We start from the raw sequence: 15,146 nt of genomic DNA, 5'->3' as shown, positions 1-15,146 counted from the left end.
ATTCCATATTTGGCTTAAGGAACTTTATCTGTGCTCATTTCAATCTCTGGTTTTATGCAGCACCCCAACTCACCTTTCCCCTTAAGCAAGCATAAGTTGGTTTTCTACATTTGAGACCCTGGTCTGTTTTGTAATCCAGTTCCTGTGTAGCCAAGTTTACATTCCGTGTATTAGTGACATCTTATGATGCTTGCTTTTCTGTGTGACTTATTTCAGTTAGAATCATCATACCTGAATCCACTCATTATGCTGCTACAGGCCTGATGACATAGATTTCACTGCTAAGTGATATTGCATTGTACGTAAGTACCACAACTTCTTTATCCATTTTTCACTTTCTGCTATATTGAACTTGTTCTGTAAACGAGGTTCTTGTAAACAGAGCCGTCCCAAACTTTGGGGTCGCTGTGTCTTTTAGATTTTAATTTCCCTTAGCTATAGGACCATAAGTGGAAGTGCCCTAGGCTCTGTTGCTTTGTTTTTTAGATGTTTCAGGAAACACCATACACTTCTCCGGAGTGGCTGTTGGCAATTTACATCCCGCCCATCAGCATAACAAGGCTCCCAGTTCTCCATGGCCTGTCCTGCCTTTCTGGATTTTACACATTCTTCAGATGGCCCTTTTGTGCGGGGGGAGGTGAGACTTCATTGTAGTGCAGATTTTCTTTGCAAGCTTGCTTGGTTGGCCAAAAAGGGCGTATGCGTTTTTTCCTGAATATATTCAGGAAAAAACACAAACGTCCTTTTTGGCCAAGTGCATCATTGTCCACGTTCTGCCTCTTTTCTTTTGCATTAAATGCAATTCCAATCTACTTCCTGAAATCGGTTGCCGGCAATTCTGCCCCGTTTTCAAGTCCTCTTGGCAGCCTTACTTCAGTATATTTTTGGACGATAGCTTTCATTTATAACTCTGCAGGTTTGTGAATTACAGTGCCCCTGAGCTCCTTTCTTCAACTCGCTTTCTTGTGAGCTGGCCGCAACACCACAGGAATGCTTCAGGCCCTAATCTGGTTCCGGCACAGCACGCTGAGCCTTTGGTTAATTCCTCTTCCTGGTGGGAAATGAGAGTTAAATTTGCCCGTCCAGACACCTCCAGCTAGTCTCTCATTGGTTCTCCCTATTCCTGTTCATCTTCCGCAGAAATTGCAAACTGGGCCAAACAGGAGGTTAAAGCAGTGACTCTCCAATTCGGGAGAGTGTTAGTAAAGCGTCTGGAATGTTGCACCCGAGTACCAGGGGACGAGAATTGAGACATATTGGAACACGTCTCCCGATCACACGGTTGATCATACTCTGGGTTCCACATGCATGATTTAGCTGAAGGAAGAATCCCTTAAACCTGGAGAGTTGAGACCCATGGAATGGGTACCATGCAATATGACTTCAAAGGGTATTCATTTGCTCACCGAACCTCTCCAATCCTATCACTGCTGCGTTTTTTCCCCGTACACACGCTTGATTCTCTTTTGGAGACATAGCAATCCATAGTTTTTAAGATACTTACTAGTCAGGTACATTCTTAGGCGTTTAATATGGGGTGTTGAGTCCATTTCGTTGAGCAAGGAGTAGCTCTTGTCTATTCCATATTTGGCTTAAGGAACTTTATCTGTGCTCATTTCATTCTCTGGTTTTATGCAGCACCCCAACTCACCTTTCCCCTTAAACCAGCATAAGTTGGATTTCTAAATTTGAGACCCTCTTCTGTTTTGTAATCCAGTTCCTGTGTAGCCAAGTTTACATTCCGTGTATTAATGATATCTTATGATGTTAGTTTTTCTGTGTGACTTATTTCAGTTAGAATCATCATACCTGAATCCACTCATTATGCTGCTATGGTCCTGATTACATAGATTTCATTGCTGAGTGATATTGTATTGTATGTAAGTACCACGACTTCTTTATCCATTTTTCACTTTCTGCGATATTGAACTTGTCCCGTAAACGAGGTTCTTGTAAACAGAGCCGTCCCAAACTTTGGGGTGGCTGTGTCTTTTTTTTTTTTTAACATCTTTATTGGGGTATAATTGCTTTACAATGGTGTGTTAGTTTCTGCTTTATAACAAAGTGAATCAGTCATACATAAACATATGTTCCCATATGTCTTCCCTGTTGCGTCTCCCTCCCTCCCACCCTCCCTATCCCACCCCTCCAGGCTGTCACAAAGCACCGAGCCAATATCCCTGTGCTATGTGGCTGCTTCCCACTAGCTATCTACCTTACTGCCTTTGTTAGTGTGTATATGCCCATGACTCTCTCTCGCCGTGTCACAGCTCACCCTTCCCCCTCCCCATAACCTCAAGTCCATTCTCTAAGAGGTCTGCATCTTTATTCCTGCTTTACCCCTAGGTTCTTCATGACATTTTTTTCTTAAATTCCATATATATGTGTTAGCATACGGTATTTGTCTTTTTCTTTCTGACTTACTTCACTCTGTATGACAGACTCTAGGTCTATCCACCTCATCACAAATAGCTCAATTTCGTTTCTTTTTATGGCTGAGTAATATTCCATTGTATATATGTGCCACATCTTCTTTATCCATTCATCCGATGACGGGCACTTAGGTTGTTTCCATCTCCGGGCTATTGTAAATAGAGCTGCAATGAACATTTTGGTACATGACTCTTTTTGAATTTTGGTTTTCTCAGGGTATATGCCCAGTAGTGGGATTGCTGGGTCATATGGTAGTTCTATTTGTAGTTTTTTAAGGAACCTCCATACTGTTCTCCATAGTGGCTGAACCAATTCACATTCCCACCAGCAGTGCAAGAGTGTTCCCTTTTCTCCACACCCTCTCCAGCATTTATTGTTTCTAGATTTTTTCATGATGGCCATTCTGACTGGTGTGAGATGATATCTCATTGTAGTTTTGATTTGCATTTCTCTAATGATTAATGATGTTGAGCATTCTTTCATGTGTTTGTTGGCAGTCTGTATATCTTCTTTGGAGAAATGTCTATTTAGGTCTTTTGCCCATTTTTGGATTGGGTTGTTTGTTTTCTTGTTATTGAGCTGCATGAGCTGCTTGTAAATTTTGGAGATTAATCCTTTGTCGGTTGCTTCATTTGCAAATATTTTCTCCCATTCTGAGGGTTGTCTTTTGGTCTTGTTTATGGTTTCCTTTGCTGTGCAAAAGCTTTGAAGTTTCATTAGGTCCCATTTGTTTATTTTTGTTTTTATTTCCATTACTCTAGGAGGTGGGTCAGAAAGGATCTTGCTTTGATTTATGTCATAGAGTGTTCTGCCTATGTTTTCCTCTAAGAGTTTTACAGTGTCTGGCCTTACATTTAGGTCTTTAATCCATTTTGAGCTTATTTTTGTGTATGGTGTTAGGGAGTGATCTAATCTCATACTTTTACATGTACCTGTCCAGTTTTCCCAGCACCACTTATTGAAGAGGCTGTCCTTTCTCTATTGTACATTACTGCCACCTTTATCAAAGATAAGGTGTCCATATGTGCATGGGTTTATCTCTGGGCTTTCTATCCTGTTCCATTGATCTATCTTTCTGTTTTTGTGCCAGTACCATACCGTCTTGATGACTGTAGCTTTGTAGTATAGTCTGAAGTCAGGGAGCCTGATTCCTCCAGTTCCTTCTTTCGTTCTCAAGATTGCTTTGGCTATTCGGGGTCTTTTGTGTTTCCATACAAATTGTGAAATTTTTTGTTCTAGTTCTGTGAAAAATGCCAGTGGTAGTTTGATAGGGATTGCATTGAATCTATAGATTGCTTTGGGTAGTAGAGTCATTTTCACAATGTTGATTCTTCCAATCCAAGAACATGGTATATCTCTCCATCTATTTATATCATCTTTAATTTCTTTCATCAGTGTCTTATAATTTTCTGCATACAGGTCTTTTGTCTCCTTAGGTAGGTTTATTCCTAGATATTTTATTCTTTTTGTTGCAATGGTAAATGGGAGTGTTTTCTTGATTTCACTTTCAGATTTTTCATCATTAGTATATAGGAATGCCAGAGATTTCTGTGCATTAATTTTGTATCCTGCCACTTTACCAAACTCATTGATTAGCTCTAGTAGTTTTCTGGTAGCATCTTTAGGGTTCTCTATGTATAGGATCATGTCATCTGCAAACAGTGACAGCTTTACTTCTTCTTTTCCAATTTGGATTCCTTTTATTTCCTTTTCTTCTCTGATTGCTGTGGCTAAAACTTCCAAAACAATGTTGAATAATAGTGGTGAGAGTGGGCAACCTTGTCTTGTTCCTGATCTTAGTGGAAATGCTTTCAGTTTTTCACCATTGAGGATGATGTTTGCTGTGGGCTTGTCATATATGGCCTTTATTATGTTGAGGAAAGTTCCCTCTATGCCTACTTTCTGCAGGGATTTTATCATAAATAGGTGTTGAATTTTGTCAAAAGCTTTCTCTGCATCTATTGAGATGATCATATGGTTTTTCTCCTTCAATTTGTTAATATGGTTTATCACATTGATAGATTTGCGTATATTGAAGAATCCTTGCATTCCTGGAATAAACCCCACTTGATCATAGTGTATGATCCTTTTAATGTGCTGTTGGATTCTGTTTGCTAGTATTTTGTTGAGGATTTTTGCATCTATGTTCATCAGTGATATTGGCCTGTAGTTTTCTTTCTTTGTGACATCCTTGTCTGGTTTTGGTATCAAGGTGATGGTGGCCTCGTAGAAGGAGTTAGGGAGTGGTCCTCCCTCTGCTATATTTTGGAAGAGTTTGAGAAGGATAGGTGTTAGCTCTTCTCTAAATGTTTGATAGAATTCGCCTGTGAAGCCATCTGGTCCTGGGCTTTTCTTTGTTGGAAGATTTTTAATCACAGTTTCAATTTCAGTGCTTGTGATTGGTCTGTTCATATTTTCTATTTCTTCCTGATTCAGTCTTGGCAGGTTGTGCATTTCTAAGAATTTGTCCATTTCTTCCAGATTGTCCATTTTATTGGCATAGAGTTGCTTGTAGTAATCTCTCATGACCTCTTTTATCTCTGCAGTGTCAGTTGTTACCTCTCCTTTTTCATTTCTAATTCTATTGATTTGAGTCTTCTCCCTTTTTTTCTTGATGAGTCTGGCTAGTGGTTTGTCTATTTTGTTTATCTTCTCAAAGAACCAGCTTTTAGTTTTATTGATCTTTGCTATTGTTTCCTTCATTTCTTTTTCATTTATTTCTGATCTGATTTTTATGATTTCTTTCCTTCTGCTAGCTTTGGGGTTTTTTTGTTCTTCTTTCTCTAATTGCTTGAGGTGCAAGGTTAGGTTGTTTATTCGAGATGTTTCCTGCTTCTTAAGGTGGGCTTGTATTGCTATAAACTTCCCCCTTAGAACTGCTGTTGCTGCATCCCACAGGTTTTGGGTCGTTGTGTCTCCATTGTCATTTGTTTCTAGGTATTTTTTGATTTCCTCTTTGATTTCTTCAGTGATCTCTTCATTATTAAGTAGTGTATTGTTTAGCCTCCATGTGTTTGTATTTTTTACAGATCTTTTCCTGTAATTGATATCTAGTCTCATGGCGTTGTGGTCAGAAAAGATACTTGATACAATTTCAATTTTCTTAAATTTACCAAGGCTTGATTTGTGACCTAAGATATGATCTATCCTGGAGAATGTTCCATGAGCACTTGAGAAAAATGTGTATTCTGTTGTTTTTGGATGGAGTGTCCTATAAATATCAATTAAGTCCATCTTGTTTAATGTATCATTTAAAGCTTGTGTTTCCTTATTTATTTTCATTTTGGATGATCTGTCCATGGGTGAAAGTGGGGTGTTTAAGTCCCCTACTATGAATGTGTTACTGTCGATTTCCCCTTTTATGGCTGTTAGTATTTGCCTTATGTATTGAGGTGCTCCTATGTTGGGTGCATAAATATTTACAATTGTTATATCTTCTTCTTGGATCGATCCCTTGATCATTATGTAGTGTCCTTCTTTGTCTCTTTTAATAGTCCTTATTTTAAAGTCTATTTTGTCTGATATGAGAATTGCTACTCCAGCTTTCTTTTGGTTTCCATTTGCATGGAATATCTTTTTCCATCCCCTTACTTTCAGTCTGTATGTGTCTCTAGGTCTGAAGTGGGTCTCTTGTAGACAGCATATATAAGGGTCTTGTTTTTGTATCCATTCAGCTAATCTGTGTCTTTTGGTGGGAGCATTTAGTCCATTTACATTTAAGGTAATTATCGATATGTATGTTCCTATTCCCATTTTCTAAATTGTTTTGGGTTCGTTATTATAGGTCTTTTCCTTCTCTTGTGTTTCTTGCCTAGAGAAGATCCTTTAGCATTTGTCGTAAAGCTGGTTTGGTGGTGCTGAACTCTCTCAGCTTTTGCTTGTCTGTAAAGGTTTTAATTTCTCCATCAAATCTGAATGAGATCCTTGCTGGGTAGAGTAGTCTTGGCTGCAGGTTTTTCTCCTTCATCACTTTCAGTATGTCCTGCCACTCCCTTCTGGCTTGTAGGGTTTCTGCTGAGAGATCAGCTGTTAACCTTATGGGATTCCCTTATGTGTTATTTGTTGTTTTTCCCTTGCTGCTTTTAATATGCTTTCTTTGTATTTAATTTTTGACAGTTTGATTAATATGTGTCTTGGTGTATTTCTCCTTGTATTTATCTTGTATGGGACTCTGTGCTTCCTGGACTTGATTAACTATTTCCTTTCCCATATTAGGGAAGTTTTCAACTATAATCTCTTCAAATATTTTCTCAGTCCCTTTCTTTTTCTCTTCTTCTTCTGGAACCCCTATAATTCGAATGTTGGTGCGTTTAATGTTGTCCCAGAGGTCTCTGAGACTGTCCTCAGTTCTTTTCATTCTTTTTTCTTTATTCTGCTCTGCTGTAGTTATTTCCACTATTTTATCTTCCAGGTCACTTATCCGTTCTTCTGCCTCAGTTACTCTGCTATTGATCCCATCTAGAGTACTTTTAATTTCATTTATTGTGTTGTTCATCGTTGCTTGTTTCATCTTTAGTTCTTCTAGGTCCTTGTTAACTGATTCTTGCATTTTGTCCAATCTATTGTCCATTCTATCTCCAAGATTTCGGATCAACCTTACTATCATTATTCTGAATTCTCTTTCAGGTAGACTGCCTATTTCCTCTTCATTTGTTAGGTCTGGTGCATTTTTATCTTGCTCCTTTATCTGCTGTGTGTTTTTCTGTCTTCTCATTTTGCTTATCTTACTGTGTTTGGGGTCTCCTTTTTGCAGGCTGCAGGTTTGTAGTTCCTCCTGTTTTTGATGTCTGTCTCCAGTGGCTAAGGTTGGTTCAGTGGGTTGTGTAGGCTTCCTGGTGGAGGGGACTAGTGCCTGTGTTGTGGTGGATGAGGCTGGATCTTGTCTCTCTAGTGGGCAGGTTCACGTCTGGTGGTGTGTTTGGGGGTGTCTGTGGCCTTATTATGATTTTAGGCAGCCTCTCTGCTAATGGGTGGTGTTGTGTTCCTGTTTTGCTAGTTGTTTGGCATAGGTTTTCCAGCACTGTGGCTTGCTGGTCGTTGAGTGAAGCTGGGTGCTGGTGTCAAGATGGAGGTCTCTGGGAGATTTTCACCGTTTCATATTATGTGGAGCTGGGAGGTCTCTTGTTGATCAGTGTCCTGAAGTTGGCTGTCCTACCTCAGAGGCAGAGCCCTGCCTCCTGGCTGGAGCACCAAAAGCTTTTCATCCACAGGCTCAGGATAAAAGGGAGAAAAAGTAGAGGGAATTAGTAGAAGTATGAGGAAAGAAAGAAGGAAAGGAGGGTAGGAAGGAAGGAATAAAGAAAGAAAGAAGCAAAGAAGGAAAGAAGGCAAGAAGGAAAGAAAGGAGGGAGGGAGGGAGGGAGGAAGGAAGGAAGGAGGGAAAGAAGGAAAAAAGAAAGAAAGAAGATACAGTAAAAATAAAATAAAGTATAATAAAGTTATTGAATTAAAAAATTCTTATTTAGAAAAAAAAAAAGGGACGGAAAGAACCTTAGGACAAATGTTGGAAGCAAAGCTATACAGACAAAATCTTACACAGAAGCATACACATACACCCTCACTAAAAGAGGTAAATGGGGAAAAATCCTAAATCTTGCTGTCAGAGACCACCTCCTCAATTTGGGATGATTCGTTGTCTAAAGGAGGGAAGGAAGGACGGAAAGAAAGAAAGAAAGAACGAAGGTAAAGTATAATAAGGTTATTAAAATTAATTATTAAGAAACAAAAATTTAAAAAAAAACATGGACGGATAGAACCCTAGGACAAATGGTGGAAGCAAGACTATACAGACAAGCTCTCACATAGAAGCATACACATACACATTCACAAAAAGAGGAAAGGGGAAAAAATCATAGATCTTGCTCCTAAAGTCCACTTCCTTAATTTGGGATGATTGGTTGTCTATTCAGGTATTCCACAGATGCAGGGTACATCAAGTTGATTGTGGAGCTTTAATCCGCTGCTTCTGAGGCTGCTGGGAGAGATTTCCCTTTCTCTTCTTTGTTCTCACAGCTCCCAGGGCTAAGCTTTGGATTTGGCCCTGCCACTGCGTGTAGATCGCTGGAGGGCGTCTGTTTTTTGCTCAGACAGGATGGGGTTAAAAGAGCCGCTGATTGGGGGCTCTGGCGCACTCAGGCCGGCGGGGACGGAGGGGCACAGAGTGCGGGGCGGGCCTGCGGTGGCAAAGGCCGGCGTGACTTTGCACCAGCCTGAGGCGCGCTGTGCGCTCTCCCGGGGAAGTTGTCCCTGGATCCCGGGAACCCGGCAGTGGCGGGCTGCACAGGCTCCGCGGAAGAGGGGTGTGGAGAGTGACCTGTGCTCGCACACAGGCCCCTCGGTGGCGGCAGCAGCAGCCTTAACGTCTCCCGCCTGCCTCTGGGGTCCGCGCTTTTAGCCGCGGCTTGCGCCCGTCTCTGGATTCCGCACTTTCAGCCGCGGCTCGCGCCCGTCTCTGGATTCCGCGCTTTCAGCCACGGCTCGCGCCCGTCTCTGGATTCCGCGCTTTCAGCCGCGGCTCGCGCCCGTCTCTGGGGTCCGTGCTTTCAGCCGCGGCTCGCACCCGTCTCTGGGGTTCGCGCTTTTAGCCGCGGCTCGCGCCCGTCTCTGGAGTTCCTTTAAGCAGCATTCTTAAACCCCTCTCCTCACGCCCCAGGAAACAAAGAGGGAAGGAAAATTCTCCTGCCTCTTCTGCAGGTGCAGGCTTTTCCCCGGACTCCCTCCCGGCTAGCTGTGGTGCACTAACCCCTTCAGGCTATGTTCAAGCCGCCAACCCCAGTCCTCTCCCTGCGCTCCGGCCTCAGCTCGCAGCTCGGCCCGCCCCGGCGGGTGAGCAGACAAGCCTCTCGGGCTGGTGAGTGCCGGTCGGCACCGATCCTCTGTGCGGGAATCTCCCCGCTTTGCCCTCCGCACCCGTTGCTGTGCACTCCTCTGCGGCTTCGAAGCTCCCCCCTCCGCCTCCCGCAGTCTCCGCCCGTGAAGGGGCTTCCTAGACTGTGGAAACTTTTCCTCCTTCACAGCTCCCTCCCACTGGTGCAGGTGCCGTCCCTATTCTTTTGTCTCTGTTTTTTCTTTTGCCCTACCCAGGTACGTGGGGAGTTTCTTGCCTTTTGAGAGGTCTGAGGTCTTCTGCCAGCCTTCAGTAGGTGTTCTGTAGGAGTTGTTCCACGTGTAGATGTATTTCTGGTGTATCTGTGGGGAGGAAGGTGATCTCCGCGTCTTACACTTCCGCCATCTTCCGCCTTCTCTGGCTGTGTCTTTTTGATTTTAATTTCCCTAAGCTATAGGACCATATGTGGAAGTGCCCTAGGCTCTGTTGCTTTGTTTCTTAGATGTTACAGGAAACACCATAAACTTCTCCCGAGTGGCTGTTGGCAATTTACATCCCACCCATCAGCATAACAAGGCTCCCAGTTCTCCATGGCTACTCCTGCCTTTCTGGATTTTACACTTTTTTCAGATGGCCCTTTTGACCGGGGGGAAGTGAGACTTCATTGTAGTGCAGATTTCCTTTGCAAGCTTGCTTGGTTGACCAAAAAGGGCGTATGCGTTTTTTCCTGAATATATTCAGGAAAAAACGCATACGCCCTTTTTGGCCAAGTGCATCATTGTCGACGTTCTGCCTCTTTTCCTATGCTTTCAATGCAATTCCAGTCTACCTCCTGAAATCAGTTTCCTGCAATTCTGCCCCACTTTCAAGTCCTCTTGGCAGCCTTACTTCAGTATATTTTTGGACGATAGCTGTCATTTATAACTCTGCAGGTTTGTGAATTACAGTGTCCCTGAGCTCCTTTCTTCAACTCGCTTTCTTGTGAGCTGGCCGCAACACCGCAGGATTGCTTCAGGCCCTAATCTGGTTCCGGCACGGCACGCAGAGCCTTTGGTTAATTCCTCTTCCTGGTGGAAAATGAGAGTTAAATTTGCCCGTCCAGACACCTCCAGCTAGTCTCTCATTGGTTCTCCCTATTCCTGTTCATCTTCCGCTAAATTGCAAACTGTGCCAAACAGGAGGTTAAAGGCACTGACTCTCCAAGGCGGGAGAGTGTTAGTAAAGCGTCTGGAATATTGCACCCGAGTACCAGGGGACGAAAACTGAGACATATTTGAACAGGTCTCCCGATCACATGGTTGATCATACTATGGGTTCCACATGCATGTTTTAGCTGAAGGAAGAATCCCTTAAACCTGGAGAGTTGAGACCCGTGGAATGGGTAACATGCAATATGACTTCAAAGGGTCTTCATTTGCTCACCGAACCTCTCCAATCCTATCACTGCTGTGTTTATGCCCCTGTACACACACTTGATTCTCTTTCGGAGACATAGCAATCCATAGGTTTTAAGATACTTACTAGTCAGGTACATTCTTAGGCGTTTAATATGGGGTGTTGAGTCCATTTCATTGAGCAAGGAGTAGCTCTTGTCTATTACATATTTGGCTTAAGGAACTTTATGTGTGCTCATTTCAATCTCTGGTTTTATGCAGCACCCCAACTCACCTTCCCCCTTAAGCAAGCATAAGTTGGTTTTCTAAACATGAGACCCTGTTCTGTTTTGTAATTCAGTTCATGTGTACCCAAGTTCACATTCCATGTATTAGTGATACCTTATGATGTTTCTTTTTCTGTGTGACTTTTTTCACTTAGAATCACCGTGACTCAATCCACTCATTATGCTGGTACAGGCCTGGTGACATAGGTTTCATTGCTGAGAGGTATTCTATTATACATAAGTACCGCAACTTCTTTATCCATTATTTGCTCTCTGGCATATTTAACTTGTGCTACAGAAGAGGTTCCTGTAAACAGAGCCGTCCCAAATTTTGGGGTGGCTGTGACTTTTTGATTTTAATTTCCCTAAGCTATAGGACCATAAGTGGAAGTGCCCTAGGCTCTGTTGCTTTGTTTTTTAGATGTTTCAGGAAAAACCATACACTTCTCCCCAGTGGCTGTTGGCAATTTACATTCCGCCCATCAGCATAACAAGGCTCCCAGTTCTCCATGGCCTGTCCTGCCTTTCTGGATTTTACACTTTTTTCGATGGCCCTTTTGACCGGGGGGAAGTGAGACTTCATTGTAGTGCAGATTTCCTTTGCAAGCTTGCTTGGTTGGCAAAAAACGGCTTATGGGTTTTTTCCTGAATATATTCAGGAAAAAACGCATACGCCCTTTTTGGCCAAGTGCATCATTGTCGACGTTCTGCCTCTTTTCCTATGCTTTAAATGCAATTCCAGTCTACCTCCTGAAATTGGTTTCCTGCAATTCTGCCCCGCTTTCAAGTCCTCTTGGCAGCCTTACTTCAGTATATTTTTGGACGATAGCTGTCATTTATAACTCTGCAGGTTTGTGAATTACAGTGCCCCTGAGCTCCTTTCTTCAACTCGCTTTCTTGTGAGCTGGCCGCAACACCGCAGGATTGCTTCAGGCCCTAATCAGGTTCCGGCACGGCACGCTGTGCCTTTGGTTAACTCCTCTTCCTGGTGGGAAATGAGAGTTAAATTTGCCTGTCCAGACACCTCCAGCTAGTCTCTCATTGGTTCTCCCTATTCCTGTTCATCTTCCGCAGAAATTGCAAACTGGGCCAAACAGGAGGTTAAAGGCACTGACTCTCCAAGTCGGGAGAGTGTTAGTAAAGCATCTGGAATGTTGTACCCAAGTACCAGGGGACTAAAACTGAGACATATTTGAACACGTCTCCCGATCACACAGTTGATCATACTCTGGGTTCCACATGCATGTTTTAGCTGAAGGAAGAATCCCTTAAACCTGGAGAGTTGAGACCCGTGGAATGGGTACCATGCAATATGACTTCAAAGGGTCTTCATTTGCTCACCGAACCTCTCCAATCCTATCACTGCTGCGTTTATGCCCCTGTACACACGCTTGATTCTCTTTCGGAGACATAGCAATCCATAGGTTTTAAGATACTTACTAGTCAGGTAAATTCTTAGGTGTTTAATATGGGGTGTTGAGTCCATTTCGTTGAGCAAGGAGTAGCTCTTGTCTATTCCATATTTGGCTTAAGGAACTTTATCTGTGCTCATTTCAATCTCTGGTTTTATGCAGCACCCCAACTCACCTTTCCCCTTAAGCAAGCATGTTGGTTTTCTAAATTTGAAAACCTGTTCTGTTTTGTAATCCAGTTCCTGTGTAGCCAAGTTTACATTCAGTGTATTAGTGATATCTTATGATGTTTCTTTTCCTGTGTGACTTATTTCAGTTAGAATCATCATTCCTGAATACACTCATTATGCTGCTACGGGCCTGATGACATAGATTTCATTGCTGAGTGATATTGCATTGTACGTAAGTACCACAACTTCTCTGTCCATTTTTCACTTTCTGTGATATTGAACTTGTACCGTAAACGAGGTTCTTGTAAACAGAGCCTTCCCAAACATTGGGGTGGCTGTGTCTTTTTGATTTTAATTTCCCTAAGCTATAGGACCATAAGTGGAAGTGCCCTAGGCTCTGTTGTTTTGTTTTTTACATGTTTCAGGAAACACCATAGGCTTCTCCCCAGTGGCTGTTGGCAATTTACATCCCGCCCATCAGCATAACAAGGCTCCCAGTTCTCCATGGCCTGTCCTGCCTTTCTGGATTTTACACTTTTTTCAGATGGCCCTTTTGACCGGGGGGAAGTGAGACTTCATTGTAGTGCAGATTTCCTTTGCAAGCTTGCTTGGTTGGCCAAAAAGGGTGTATGCGTTTTTTCCTGAATATATTCAGGAAAAAATGCATACGCCCTTTTTGGCCAAGTGCATCATTGTCGACGTTCTGCCTCTTTTCCTATGCTTTAAATGCAATTCCAGTCTACCTCCTGAAATTGGTTTCCTGCAATTCTGCCCCGCTTTCAAGTCCTCTTGGCAGCCTTACTTCAGTATATTTTTGGATGATAGCTGTCATTTATAACTCTGCAGGTTTGTGAATTACAGTGCCCCTGAGCTCCTTTCTTCAACTCGCTTTCTTGTGAGCTGGCCGCAACACCGCAGGATTGCTTCAGGCCCTAATCTGGTTCTGGCATGGCACGCTGAGCCTTTGGTTAGTTCCTCTTCCTGGTGGGAAATGAGAGTTAAATTTGCCCGTCCAGACACCTCCAGCTAGTCTCTCATTGTTTCTCCCTATTCCTGTTCATCTTCCGCAGAAATTGCAAACTGGGCCAAACAGGAGGTTAAAGGCACTGACTCTCCAAGTCGGGAGAGTGTTAGTAATGCGTCTGAAATATTGCACCCTAGTAGCAGGGGACGAAAACTGAGACGTATTTGAACACGTCTCCCGATCACACGGTTGATCATACTCTGGGTTCCACATGTATGTTTTAGGTGAAGGAAGAATCCCTTAAACCTGGAGAGTTGAGACCCGTGGAATGGGTACCATGCAATATGATTTCAAAGGGTCTTCATTTGCTCACCGAACCTCTCCAATCCTATCACTGCTGCTTTTATGCCCCAGTACACACGCTTGATTCTCTTTCACAGACATACCAATCTATAGGTTTTAAGATACTTACTAGTCAGGTACATTCTTAGGCGTTTAATATGGGGTGTTGAGTCCATTTCGTTGAGCAAGGAGTAGCTCTTGTCTATTCCGTATTTGGCTTAAGGAACTTTACCTGTGCTCATTTCAATCTCTGGTTTTATGCAGCACCCCAACTCACCTTTCCCCTTAAGCAAGCATAAGTTGGTTTTCTACATTTGAGACCCTGTTCTGTTTTGTAATCCAGTTCCTGTGTAGCCAAGTTTACATTCAGTGTATTAGTGATATCTTATGATGTTTCTTTTCCTGTGTGACTTATTTCAGTTAGAATCATCATACCTGAATACACTCATTATGCTGCTACGGGCCTGATGACATAGATTTCATTGCTGAGTGATATTGCATTGTACGTAAGTACCACAACTTCTTTATCCATTTTTCGCTTTCTGCGATATTGAACTTGTACCGTAAACGAGGTTCTTGTAAACAGAGCCGTCCCAAAGTTTGGGGTGGCTGTGTCTTTTTGATTTTAATTTCCCTAAGCTATAGGACCATAAGTGGAAGTGCCCTAGGCTCTGTTGCTTTGTTTTTTAGATGTTTCAGGAAACACCATACACTTCTCCCGAGTGGCTGTTGGCAATTTACATCCTGCCCATCAGCATAACAAGGCTCCCAGTTCTCCATGGCCTGTCCTGCCTTTCTGTATTTTACACATTTTTCAGATGGCCCTTTTGACCGGGGGGAAGTGAGACTTCATTGTAGTGCAGATTCCCTTTGCAAGCTTGCTTGGTTGGCCAAAAAGGGCGTATGCGTTTTTTCCTGAATATATTCAGGAAAAAACGCATACGCCCTTTTTGGCCAAGTGCATCATTGTCGACGTTCTGCCTCTTTTCCTATGCTTTAAATGCAATTCCAGTCTACCTCCTGAAATCGGTTTCCTGCAATTCTGCCTTGCTCTCAATGCCTCTTCATAGCCTTACCTCAATATATTTTTTGAAAATAGTTGGCCTTTATAACTCTGCAGGTTTTTGAATTGCAGTGGCCCTTAGCTCCATTTTTCAGCTCTTATTTTTGTGATCTTGCCTCATAACCACAGGATTCCTTCAGGCCCTATTCTTCTTCTGGGGCACCTTGCTGTGCCTTTGGTTTATTCTTCTTACTGATGTCAAATTAGAGTGACATGTGCCCATTGAAACCGCTACAGCTAGTTTCTCACTGGTTCCCCCTATTCCCATTCATCCTC

This window comes from Orcinus orca, chromosome 5 (genome assembly GCF_937001465.1).
Source record: "Orcinus orca chromosome 5, mOrcOrc1.1, whole genome shotgun sequence".
NCBI classification, from domain to species: Eukaryota; Metazoa; Chordata; class Mammalia; order Artiodactyla; family Delphinidae; genus Orcinus; species Orcinus orca.
The sequence above is the reverse complement of the archived record's forward strand: the minus strand, read 5'-3'. Positions refer to the sequence as shown.